Source organism: Sciurus carolinensis, chromosome 11, assembly GCF_902686445.1.
Source record: "Sciurus carolinensis chromosome 11, mSciCar1.2, whole genome shotgun sequence".
In the NCBI taxonomy this organism is placed as follows: domain Eukaryota; kingdom Metazoa; phylum Chordata; class Mammalia; order Rodentia; family Sciuridae; genus Sciurus; species Sciurus carolinensis.
The window spans coordinates 44,930,527-44,944,294 of record NC_062223.1 but is presented as its reverse complement, the minus strand read 5'-3'; the positions used below and the strand labels follow the sequence as shown (position 1 = coordinate 44,944,294).

The 13,768-nt window shown below is 38.4% G+C and overlaps 1 protein-coding gene across 1 annotated transcript in view; it reads right to left on the bottom strand.

Moving 5' to 3' along the window:
* Positions 1–12,390, bottom strand: part of Ccdc73 (coiled-coil domain containing 73) — a 177,911-nt gene extending 165,521 nt beyond the window's left edge. The window contains 1 exon segment of the mRNA XM_047517413.1: positions 12,244–12,390. The gene's annotated coding sequence lies outside the window, so the exon portion shown is untranslated.
* Between the last annotated feature and the right edge of the window lie 1,378 nt (positions 12,391–13,768).

Here is a 13,768-nt window from a genome sequence, read left to right as displayed (position 1 = left end):
GTACCTTAAGCATGAAAATATTAAAGTAAGCAAATAAAAGAAACAGAAAAAAAGTCATTCACCATTCAACATTTATTGAGCCTCTTCTATATTCTATTTTGAAAATGTATGACGGAAGAGGGTGGAGGACAGAAAGATAGTAGAATGAAACAGACAGTATTACTCTATGTATATGTATGATTACATGAATGGTGTGAATCTACATTGTGTACAACCATAGAAATGAAAAGTTTACCCCATTTGTGTACCAAGAATCAAAATGCAGTCTATAAAAATAAAAATGATTTTAATTAGAAAAAGAAAATGTGTGACTAAAAAATAGAGACTTATAGACAGGTGTGGTGACACATGCCTGTAATCCCACGAGTTCAGGAGGCTGAGGTAGGAGAATTGTGAGTTAAAAGCCATTCTCACCAACTTAGTGAGGGACTAAGCAACTTAGCAAGATCTTGTCTCTAAATAAGATACAGAAAAGGACTAAGGATATGGCTTAGGGATTAAATGCCCCCTGGGTTCAAGCCCCGGTACCAGAAAAAACAAAAAAGAGTTGTGGGGGCTTGTTCTCAAGGAACTCTGATAGAGAGATGTTCAAAAATAATATAATATGATCATGTGCAATGATAGAGATCTGTAAAGAATATTATGGTAGCACAAGGATGAGGCTTCTAATTCAGCAGAGGAAAATCAGGGACAACTTGGGAAGGTCAGACTTCCTGGTAAAGGAGACATCTGAGCTAAGACTTAAAATCTTAAAAATTAAAACATTAGTAAATTGAAAATTTAGGCAAGGGTATTTTATTTTGCTTATACTCATAAGCAAAGGCACAAATGACTGAAATATAATTTTAAATGAAAACTAAAACAGTTTTGGGAGGGTGGAGTCACATGAAAGATGGGTCAAGATGAGGTTTAAGAAGCAGACAAGTTATACGGAATCTTTTATGGCATGTTAAGGAGTTTGAGTTAATATTTGCACACATTCTACTTTCTTATATTGGATAACTTGCCCTACACTCTGTTTAGACATATTTAAAAACTAGATAAAATTCCATCTCTTCAGTGATTTTTTTAATGAATCCATCTCACACACCAACTTCTTTTTTGAACCAGATTTGTTGTCCAAATCAAGATTAGTACCTTATTGTGTATACTGCACCATTCTCTTATTGTTTATTCCACATAAATTTTGCTTTTATTATATCAATTTATAATACTGCCATAAATATTTTTTTCTTAGTCCAGTATGGTGGCACACACCTATAATCCCAGTGACTCAGGAGGCTAAGGCAGAAGGATCGCAAGCTCCAGGGCCAGTCCCAGCAACTTAGTGAAGACCTAACTATTTAATAAACCCTTGCCTTAAAAAAAAAAAAAAGTCCAGAAATATCACGTTTTTCATTAACTGTCTCATGTTTGTTTGTAAAAGGTTTGTTAAGTTCCAAGTGGGGGGAAAAAACTTGAAAACAATGGACATCTCATAATTATTTTACTAAATTATTATATATTACATAATTTTTAATTGGGGGTAAATGTCCTATATTTGTTGTTGAAATCAACATTTATAGGTTATCTATTAAAAAATAAAAGTCCAGATGTTCAGTTTAAGAGAAGAAAAGGGTTTTATATCTTTAAGTACTTCCTTCTGTTGCCCTACATTAAGTCAAGGTGTCATTCAACATTCATCTCACTTAAGGAGATAGGAATGATTGCTCCCCCACTTTTTACAGATGAGAAAACTGAGTCTCAGTCAGGTGAAGTAACTTGCCAAAGGACTCACCACTAAAAAGAAGTGGGCTGAGATTTAAACCCAGGAAAACTAGTTACAGAAGCTCTCCCCTCTTAACTCCAGTGCTGTTCTTTCCTGCAGAGAATGAACAAGATACTTGGAAACTGTCTTAACAGGCAAGGTGGATAAAATAGTTCAGAAATAATAGTTTATGCCTGTTAAATCTAATCAAGTTTGGTCAAAAGCTGCCTCCATACATATTTTAAGTTTAACTTAAAGGTCCCTTCGAATACATTGAACCCTCACTGCAGTTGTAAAAGACTGTAACCTACTCTTGTAACTGAATATTGGCCAATCACAACCAGCCAACCATTCAAACCATAGTCAAATAAGACAGAAGCTGTAACCAGTTAAGCTATCTCTGTACTTCCCTTTGTTTTCTATATGTCACTTCCTTGTCTCTGGCTATAAATATAATCTGCTCATGTGGTGGGAAGGAGTGTCCTTAACCATCTTTGTTTACTTCAGACTGCTGCCTGAATTCTAGAATTGAAGTAAAGTCAATTAACATCTGCCAAATTAGATTTGTTGTAATTTTGCCTTTAACATGCCTATCTGGGGGACTACCTGCACTATCAACATTTAGCCCACATTCTAAAGCCTTCTTTGTTTTGTCTCAAAAAAGCTAAAGTCAGGGTCTGATCTTCCTTCAGGGAATACCCAGAAAGTTCTTATTTTTTTCCTCAGGCAGAAATTCCAGAGAATTCAAGGGAAAAATATTGAAGAACCCACAACTAACTGAGCAGCTAATGCAGAAAGCTGGGAGACCACTCTCCGCTGGGAGATGATAAGGTATTTGCGGTAGGGTCCTGAGGTGTCCAGCTTTTTTTGTTGTAAGAACCAGAATTCAAAGTCGATGCAAGTGGTGGAGGCCATTGCAGGATACATGGGAACAACCATCCTTGTAGGAAGTAAGAAACTCAGATATGTCCTGCTGATCAGCATCGGCAAAGATGCTTCTCTCCTCTTGGGAACTTTCTGGGCATTTTCCAGATGCACTTGCGGTCTAGTTCAAGTTCCTATCACAAGTTCTAGCAAATTCCAACTTGTACTTTAGAAATATGCCCTCAGCTCTTTCTTCCTCAGTCTCAACATCTTGGAGACCACATGTTTCAGATAGGATAATTACAAGAAGGAGAAGGCTGCCCTACCTATATTGGAATTTGTCTGAACAACAAATAGACATTTATTATGTTAAGCCTCTCAGATTTCAGGATGGATTTGTTACAGGAGCATAACCTAATCTATCTTGAACAATACACTGATATTCCCCCAGCCACAGGGATCCCACCCCTGATTTCAGTGCAGAACAAACTAATTACATATAAGGTTATTGGGAACACAAGTTTCTGGGATCTACACCCTGAGATTCGATTATTTTAAGGGGCTCAGTGATAAGGAAATGGAGAAGGGGACTGACTATATTTGAGACAGATAACTTAGAACCTGCTGCATTTGGTACAAAAAAGGAATGAAAAATAACTACAGAAGAAAATGTAGGAATTTTGTAGTCATTTGATAGAAACATTGGAGAAAAAAAATCAAAGATGACCCAAGTTTTCTGGTGTAAGACTGAAAATTTTAATCAAATTGTGGGAGTCTGCAGAGTTCGTTTTTCAGAGAAAAGTGAGTTTTATTTTGGGATGGCAGAAATTCAAGTTGAAGTGTATCTATCTACACAGTTGAAAGTGATGAATAGGATACAAATAAAGGCAGTTCTACAGATAAGAGGTAGGATGGAACTTCTGATGCTTTTGAGCTCCCCCAGGAGTGAGTACATAGGAGAGAGCAGAAGTACAGAGGAATGGCCTCAGCCAGCACTTTGAGAAGGTGCCAGCAAAGGAACAAGAACAGGAAGACATTTGTCCCTCTGTAGCCAAGGGTGTTGGCTACCAAAATCTGAAGATGTTCCAGTGCCTTATATAAAATGGCATAACGCTTGCATATAACCTGCACACATCCTCCTGTATACTTCAAATTATCTCTGGACTACTGGTAACTATACAATGTAAATGCTATGCAAACAGTTATTAGATTGTCTTTTTTAGGAAATAACAGGAAAAATCCATACATGTTCAGTACAGACATTTTTGTAAATATTTTTGATCTGTGGTCGGTTGGATCTGTGGACATGGAACCCACAGATCAGGAGGGCAAACCATATCTGGACAGCATGTATGCCATCAGTTAGAGAAAACAGCCAAAGGTAGGAGAAGGCTGTGCAGAGGACACAGCTGGCCCTGCAGGTCCATACCTCTGGGCCATTGTGAGCACAGCTCGGGAGGTTAGGCCCCCCAATAGAACACAGTCCTATTCTCCTGCAGCTTTGGTCTAGTCCTTCCTCTCTTTATCCTCTGCTAACTTCATTAACAACATTTCTGAATTCTTGTCCCTGCCTGTGCCCAGCCTCCTATGCAGAATGCTTTCTCCTAGCCTCTTCTCTCCTCCAATCAAAGCCTAGAATAGGTTCTTTCCCATTTCTGAATTCTGGATAGCCCTCAGGGTGCTGTCTCTGAGTTGATACAGGTCTGCAGCTGTTTCTAGTGATTAGTATCTATCCTTCCTGGTAGGAAGGGAAGACACCTTTCCAAATTTATGCTCTGCTTTTAGGCAAATTAAGGGAGGTAAGAGATTTTTTCTTGTATTCACTTCTTCTCAATTGCCTTCAGTTCAAAATAATCCTTAGTCTTTTCTTTTTTTTTTTTTTTTTTTTTTTTTTTTGGCGGTGCTGGGGATTGAACCCAGGGCCTTGTGCTTGCAAGGCAAGCACTCTACCAACTGAGCTATATCCCCAGCACTCTACCAAAATAATCCTTAGTCTAACATGGCATATTTGGGAGTGGCATATATTGCTGCCTACTATGATTTGGATGTGGTTTAATTATATCTGTGATTGAAGGATTTGTCTGCAGGGTGGAACTACTGGGAAATGGTGGAACCTTTAGGAAGATGGGGCCAGCAGGAGGTCCTTGTTACTGTGGGTTTGCCCACAGGAAATAGTTATTTTATATTTTTTTATTTGTTGTAATTAGTTATACATAAGAGTAGAATGCATTTTGACACATCATACATAAATGGAATATAACTTCTCATTCTTCTGGTTGTTCATGATGTAGAATACACCACTTGTATAGTCATATATGCATCTAGGGTAATAATGTTCAATCATTCTACTATCATTCCTAGCCCCATAACCCCACCCCTCCCCTCCCTTCACTCCCTTCTAATACAAAGTACCTCTATTCTTCCCTAGCCCTCCCCACTTATTGTCAATTAGCATCCACACATCAGAGAAAACGTTCAGTCTTTGGCTCTTTGGGATTGGCTTATTTCGCTTAGCATGATATTCTCCAGTTCCATTCACTTACTAGCAAATGCCATAATTTCATTCTCTTTAAGGTTGAGTGATATTCCATTTATATATATATATATACACCATAATTTCTTTATCCATTCATCTGTTGACAGGCACCTAGATTGGATCCATAGTTTAGCTGTTGTCAGTTGAACTACTTTAAACATTGATGAGGCTATGTCACTGTAGTATGCTGATTTCAAGTCCTTTGGATATAAACGGAGGAGTGAGACAACTGGGTCAAATGTGGTTCCATTTCAAGTTTTCCGAGGAATCTCTGTACTGCTTTGCATAGTGGGTGCACAATTTAGAGTTCCACCAGCAACGTATGAGTGTACCTTTTTCCCACATCCTCACCAACATTATTTGTTGCTTGTATTCTTGATAATTGCCATTCTGACTGAAGTGAGATGGAATCTCAGTTTAGTTTTAATTTGCATTTCTCTAATTGCTAGAGATATTTGTTGATCACTTGTATTTCCTTTTTTGTGAAGTGTCTGTTCAGTTTCTTAGCCCATTTATTGATTGGGTTATTTGGGTTTTTGGTGTTAAGTTTTTTGAGTTCTTTATAAATCCTGGAGATTACTACTCTGAGGTACAGGTGGTAAAGATATTCTCCCATTCTGATTAGGCTCTCTCTTCACAATGATTATTACCTTTGCTATGAAGAAGTTTTTTAGTTTGACTCCATCACATTTATAGATTCTTTATTTTACTTCTTGCGCTTTAGGAGTCATGTTAAGGAAGTCAGTTCCTAAGACAACATGGTGGAGATTTGGGCTTACTTTTTCTTCTATTAGGCATAGGGTCTCTGTTCTAGTGCATAAGCCCTTGATCCACTTTGAGTTGATTTTTTTTGCAGGGTGAGAAATAGAGGTTTAATTTAATTTTGCTGCATATGGATTTCCAGTTTTCCTAGCACCATTTGTTGAAGAGGCTATCTTCTCTCCAATGTATATTTTTGGCACCTTCATCTAGTATGAGATATGTGTTTATGTAGGATTGTCTCTGTGTCTTCTATTCTGTACCACTGGTCTACATATCTGTTATGGTGCCAATACCATGCCATTTTGTTTTGTTTTGTTTTTTGGTTTTGTTTTGTTTTGTTTTGTTTTGTTGTAGATGGACATGATATCTTTATTTTATTTATTTTTATGTGGTGCTGAAGATTGAACCCAGGACCTCACATGTGCTAGGCAAGCACTCTAACACTGAGCCACAACCTCAGCACCCCATGCCATTTTTGTTTTATGACTCTGCAGTATAATTTAAGGTCTGGTATTGTGATGCCTCCTGCTTCACTTGTCTTGCTAAGGATTGCTTTGGCTATTCTGGGTCTCTTAATTTTCCAAATGAATTTCATGATTGCCTTTCCATTTCTATGAAGAATGTCATTGGGACCTTAATGAGAATTGCATTAAATCTGTATAATGTTTTTGGTAGTATGGTCATTTTGACAATGTTAACTCTGCCAACCCAAGAGCATGGGAGATCTCTCCATCTTCTAAGCTCTTCTATTTCTTTCTGTATAGGTCTTTCACCTCTTTTGTTAGATTGATTCTCAAACATCTTAACACTACATAAAATTTTGAAAAAAACAATTAGAGTTTCTTGAAAGACACACACTATTATGAGTAAAATAGTCTCTATTCACAGTCAGATCTTTGCCGAATTTCTCTTTAAGAAAAGAAAAGGTTTTGCTGGGCACTGTGGCACATGCCTATAATCCCAGCCATTCGGGAGGCTGAGGCAGGAAGATTGCAAGTTCAAAGCCAGCCTCAGCAAAAGCAAGGCGCTAAGCAACTCAGTGAGACCCTGTCTCTAAATAAAATACAAAATAGGGCTGGGGATGTGGCTCAGTGGTCAAGTGCCCCAGAGTTCAATCCCCAGAAGAGAGAGAGAGAGAGAGAGAGAGAGACAGAGACAGAGAGAACAAGAAGGAGGAGGAGGGGGGAGGGGGAGAAGGAGGGGGAGGGAGAAGAAGAAGAAGGAGGAAGAGGAGGAGAAATGGAGGGAGGGGTTTTACATTTGTGTCCCACCCCGGGGGACATCAACACAGGACAGTGAACCTAAGAGAGAAGGAATGAAAGGGACAAGAGACACAGGGAGTGACAGTAAGACAGGAATTCTGATCAAGCTGCAAATTTTTATTGTTCTCACGGGTATGTATGCTGAGGGAATGAGGGGTATGACGAGGTGCAGGCTGGTTGGCTGTGTTCTTCTATTGGGCTCCTGATAGGGTGCAAGTTCGCGCCAGCGGGAAGGTGAAGTCCCGGAAGAGAAGCAGGGACGGCGCCATAGGTGCCATATTGTCAGAATTATCAGCCAGGAGGGGGGAGGGGCGCTGCTGCTTATTGTAAAGGTCAGAATGTTCTCAGAATGAGAACTTCTTCTTGGTCCCTGACACATTTGAGTTTTAGAAATTTAGAAATACACATGAATGGCTTCAGGTGTGTGAAACAAGAGAATTGAAAACTATTCCCATAAAAGGATTATTATGAAACCATAGGATGAACTAATAAAAGTACAATAAATTCAACTGATCTAAAATAAGAGAGACCTTTGGATCAAGTACATAAAACACTAATTTTGGCCACCTTACAAATAAAATATAGGAAAGGTTTTCAAAGATTTCTTAAAACAATTATAAATTTTAATAAACTCCACATTTTTCCAAATAACAAGAAATATATTGCAAAAATTACTTTCTAACACAACTAGAAATCTATTGCTCGCTGAACTTATGTTGAAAATAAAAGTTGTGGTTTTATGTAAAATTAATCAGTGCCAGACAATTTCATTAAGGCTTTTCTTTTTTCCCCCAGGTACTAGGGATCTAACCGGGGCCTCATGCATGCTAGACAAGCAGCTCTACCACTGAGCTACATCCCCAGTCCTTTATAATTTTATTGTGAGACAGGGTCTCATTAAGTTGCCAAGGCTGGGCTCAAACTTGCCATCCTCCTGCCTCATCCTTCCAAGTAGCTAGAATTACAGGTGTGTGTCATTGCACCTGACAAGGCTTTTTTTGTTTTATTAATGGAAAGTCTTCATGGGTCATAAGAAAATCAACTTTCTGGCTTCCTGATCCACGTCTCTGATATGTTGACATTAATTTTTAAAAATGGCCTATAAAAAGTATGTGAATAATTTATAATGAAAATCTCCTGGAGATGCAAAACCAAATCACCTCAACGTACATTACAACAAAAACATTTTTGCCTTAATTACTGACATGATCATTTCCCAAAGTGTGCTTTCGGGGGAACAAGGTCCACAAGATATATCTCTAAAAATAGTGCCACAATCAAATACATCTGGGAAATGCTACACCTACCTTCCAGGAAGATTAACAGTTCCACTAGCATAAGGAGAACCTATTTAATCTATATTTCTCAAGTTTACCTTGACTAAAAGACTTCCTTTTTTAAAACAAATATTCTGGGAAACATGTATTCCAAAGAACATATCTGGGAAATTCTAATATACAAAATTGTTCTGTTCTTGCTTACTACTAAATATTAATAAAAGAAAGAAAGAGAACCATTGCTCTTGGAGGTCCTGCAGATCTGTCTCTTGCTTCAACAGTGTTTGGACGGAACAGACCCAGGGACTCCCTTTTCTTCTAGCTTCCAATCACCTTCCAATCTGATCTCCATTTACAATCTCTGGGACCATCTTCTCACCCACCTCCTGCTTCTGGGACCAGCTAATTCCGTTTTTTGTGGTTAGCTCCTTATTGACACCAACCATGGCCTCCCAGATTCATCAGAATTATTCTCCCGAGGTGGAGGCTGCCATCAACCACCTGGTCAATTTACATCTGCAGGCCTCCTACACCTACTTCTCTCTGGGCTACTATTTCCACTGTGACTGTGGCTCTAGAGGGCATGGGCCACCTCTTCCGCATTGGCCGAGGAATAGCGCAAGGCCTCCGAGCAGTCTCCTGGAGATGCAAAACCAAAGCTACGGCTGCACCCTCTTCCAGGACATGCAGAAACCTTCTCAAGATGAGTGGGGCAACACCCAGGATGCCATGGAAGCTGCCTTGACCCTGGAGAAGAACCTGAACCAAGCCATTTTGGATCTTCATGCCTTGGGCTCTACCCGCACAGACCCACATCTCTGTGAGTTTCTGGAGAACCACTTCCTTGATGAGGAGGTGAAGTTCATCACGAAGAGAGGACACCACTTGGCTGGCCTGGGCAAGTACCTCTTGGAAAGTCTCACTCTCAAGATGACTAGAAGGCCCTGGAGCAGTGTGGCCTTAGGTGGGGCTCCTTTGCATATCCTGGCGTCAGAGTTTTGGCCTGAGCCTCTCTCTCTCTAACCCCTAGGCAGCTTTTTAACCACCATGGAGCCCCTCCCAAACCTTGGGCCAAATGAAAATAAAGTTTTTTCCAGCAAAAAAAAAAAGAAAGAAAGAAAGAAGTTGGAAACAACCTAAATATCAGTAACAAAAAAATAGTAACCAGTAATAAATATCTAGTAACAGAAAAAGTCACTATCTGATAGAATATATATGGTCACTTATAATAAAATATTTTTGTTAAGTATTTAACTACATGAAAGATTCTCTTCTAAAACTTCATATATCTGTTTCCATTCAACTGTTACCAGGACTGATAGAAAAACACAATCTGTCAACAAAGGTACTTACCATTAAATAATTGCTTCCTTTGACTTCAGCCCCTTAAATAGTTTCCCAATGTATGGTCCACTAATAAATAGGAAAATAAGACACCATAGTCTAGTACAGTAGAACTACAGGTTGTGACTCATTCATGAGTCAAGAAATCAATCCCAATGGCCCCAGAGGTTGAGGCAGGAGGACTGTGAGTTCAAAGTCACCCTCGGCAACTTAGTGAGACCCTGTCTCTAAATAAATTATGAAAATGGCCTGGGGATGTGGCTCAGTGGTTGAGAAACCCTGGGTTCAATCCCTGGTACCAAAAAAAAAAAAAAAAAAAAAAAAAACAGTACATTGGTCATGGGAAACATATTACCTCATGTTTTTATTTCAGGAACATATACTAGCCTGCATGTAAAATGTATTTCTTTTATTTTTTTTTTCTTTGTGGAACTGGGGATTGAACCTAGGAGCAATTTACCACTAAGCTACATTCCCAGTCCCCTTTAGTTTTTATTTTGATACAGGGTCTCACTGAGTTGCAAGGCTTTGAGCCTTTGCTCAAAGCCTTGCTAAATTGCTGAGGTTGGCCTTGAACTTTTGATCCTCCTGCCTCAGACTTCTGAGTCACTGAGATCACAGGTATGCGCCACCATATACACTTAAACTGTGAGCTATAAGAAAAAAATTAAGAACACTATGAGTTAAAAAAAAGTTGAGTTAAACATGTTCCTTTGCTGCAGAATGTTTTAGAGTCTTTAATGAATTCCAAGAGCATTTCTGGTGACAGAACTTTTTTTTTTTTTAATTAAAATATCTCACAGCACTCATAATCCTTGGAACACAATTTGGGAAATACTGTGTTTTGGCAACCACAACCCCCACATGCACAGTATATAAAATATTGAGGCACATTATATAAAACCAATGCTTGATTCTTATCGGCTTTTGAATACCCAAAGTCAGATTTCTTATATTAATTCTGGGTCCTTCAAAATTTGGTCAAACTTAACAATAACTTTAATTTGTTTAGCATGAATATCAGTTAAGCACCTGGTTTCAAATCTGGCTCCACTACTTAGTGACTGTGCAGTTATTTGCCTTGTATGTGTTATTTAAAATCTCTCCCTGTTTCCTCATATATGGAGAATAGAAGGAATGTCAATGTCACAGAATTTAAGGTTAATTTAGGATTAAATGAGATAATGCACATAAATCATTTAGTCCAAGTAATGGCACCTTTAATAAGCATTCACCTTAGGATATCTATTACTTTCAGAATGACACTATCACAGCATTAGTATGGTCATGAGATCCACCAGCTAAAGAAACTTAAAAACACTATGCTGCCGCCTAGTGGGCATTATAATTTTAAAATCTACAGAATAATTAGGTTTCTTCCTGACAACTATGGTATGAAGCAATATAAAAATTAAAATGTTTGCTCAAGCTACATTAGCACGTTATAAATTATCAAAGTGGAAAATCTAAGTTTTCAAAATTCAGCAACTAGCTCAGGCCAACATTGAAACCTGGGATTCTTATCAACAACACTGAAAAAATAGACATAGACAAGAATAATGAAGGACTAGAATAAATTCCACCACATCGTATTCGCTGATTTCCATGTTGGAATATTTCAATAAGGGTTTCTCCTTTAAGGTTCAAAACAATGAAAGTTACTGGCATTTTTCACAACCAAGGCAAAATAGCAAATAATCAAGTGTTAGAGAGTTTCTAAGAATTTCTTAGAATTCCTAAATGGAAGTCTTAGTGGAATCTTCACACTCTTTCTAAACTGAGCATGGTGATTATAAGGTTCCCATAAATGCCCTAAGAATTATCACTGATTTTTTTTTCCAAAAGCAAAGTGAAGTGGAAGATTGAAGCAATGATGCAAAAAATTTAAATCTACATTTAAGCATTATCCAGATTAGCAAACCAGTCATTTTATTCCCAGGGAAATTCCATCTAATTTTGCTTGTACAAGGCACTTCTAAAGAATAAAATTACCCGAAGAATAAAGAAAAAAATCTACAAATTTCCTTGGGTATTCACACACTTCCACAACTAAAAGAATTATTCAAGAATAATTTTTGCACTATCGTGAAAACATGTCGCAAACTATAATCCATGGGCGAAATTCGAGTTTCACTCATCAAAGTTTAAAAGTTGCTGCAAACTTTGAACGACAGACTTGTTTGAAAATTCTCACCAAAATGACCAACATTTATAATGTAGTTATAAGGCAAACACGGTGTTTAAAAGAAAACACACATCCTAAGGCAAACGAGGTTTTCTATGAAGGTTAGGCAAGACCTCCATTGCCAACCCGCAGCCGACACTGGGGGTGGTTTAGGGTGGAAGATTCTAGACACAACATGACAGGAGTCCACCTGGATTGGAGTTTGCTTACGTGGAAAATTCTAGACACAACCTGACAGGTGTCAGCCTAGGGCGGTGTTCACTTACATGGAAGATTCTAGACACGATCTGACAGAAGACTCCAGGGCAAGGTGGTCCCTCGAAAGTCAGAGCTTAGATCCGGTAGGTGAGACAGTCACAAGTGCAGGACAAACCTTTAAGTGAACCGCGGAGCCAAGGACAAGGGCTGCCGCCTAAAGAGCCCAGCAGGAGGGTGTCGCCGCGCGAAAGATTCAAGCACTTCCGGTTCACGGTTCCCTAGCCCAGAGCACTTCCGGGTCACCTTTCCTGCACCGGTGTCCTGGTTTTCGGGCTTGCTGAATGGGTAACTTTAAGAACCTGGGGCGAAATGTCTTCGATTTTATTTTTATTTTTTGTTGTTAATATACAAGCTCCTGGAATGATATCTCTGGATGTTCAGTGATTTTAAGTACAACATTATTCATGTGTCAGGTTTTTCGTTATTGGTTTTTGTTTTTGTTTTAGTTATATATGGACACAATGACTTTATTTTATGTGGTGCTGAGGATCGTACCCAGTGCCTCACACGTGCTAGGCAAGTGCTCTGTCACTGAGCCACAATCCCAGCCCCTCCATGTACGTTTCTTAAAAAGTCTTTGGAAGGATTAGAAAATTTGTGTTACCTGTTGGCAGCAATAGGAGCTGTGAGCATCAGGTACAAGAGAGGGAGACTTTTCACTGAATACTTTCTTATGCTGTTTGAGTCATGTGAATGTGTTTCGTATCCAAAAATTAAATGCTGGTTTTGTTGTTGTTGTTTTGTTTTGTTTGCAATGCAAAAAATAATTGAACCCAGGGCCTCATGTATGCCAGGCAAATACTCTACCACTAACCCTCATCTCAAGCCCTAAATGTTACTTATTTTTTAAAGTGAAATATTAAAAAGGAAAGAAACCAAAGTTCTGATAACTGACAATCACACCCATTCCAGCACTTAACAGTATGTTTCAATATATTATGTTGACTATTCATTCATAATGAATACAGCATGTTTCAGGCCTACATAGTTTTGGCATGCTACCAAAATCTGAAGTGGTCTCTATTTGATCATATTTACAAGAAAAACTCTGAAACTCTTTACTCCCTCCCTTCCTTCAGACCTTTGCCTAAATGTCACTATACTAGCAAGACCATCTCTTGACTACTCTGTACACATACACCCTATCTTACTTTATTTTCCATAAAACAGTCACCATCTAATTTGACATATTTGTTTATTGTCTGTATTCTAGAACACATGCTCTATGAAAGCAGAGTTGAATTTTATTCACTTTTGCATACCAGGTTCTAGCACAATGCCTGGCATATAAATGCCAAAAAATTGAGATGAATGAATGGAGTATGGTATATACTAACCATAGCAGCAAAAACTTAGCAATGTATAATATTTACTAATAATTTACTATGTGCCAAACAATGAGCTTATTTTAGTCTTCATAATAACCCTATTACTATGTACTTTATGCCTGTTAGGAAACTAAGGTGCACAGAATTAATGAATTAAACTTAATAACTTCTGGATCCCCTTCCAACCCTATGGATTTTTCTCAAT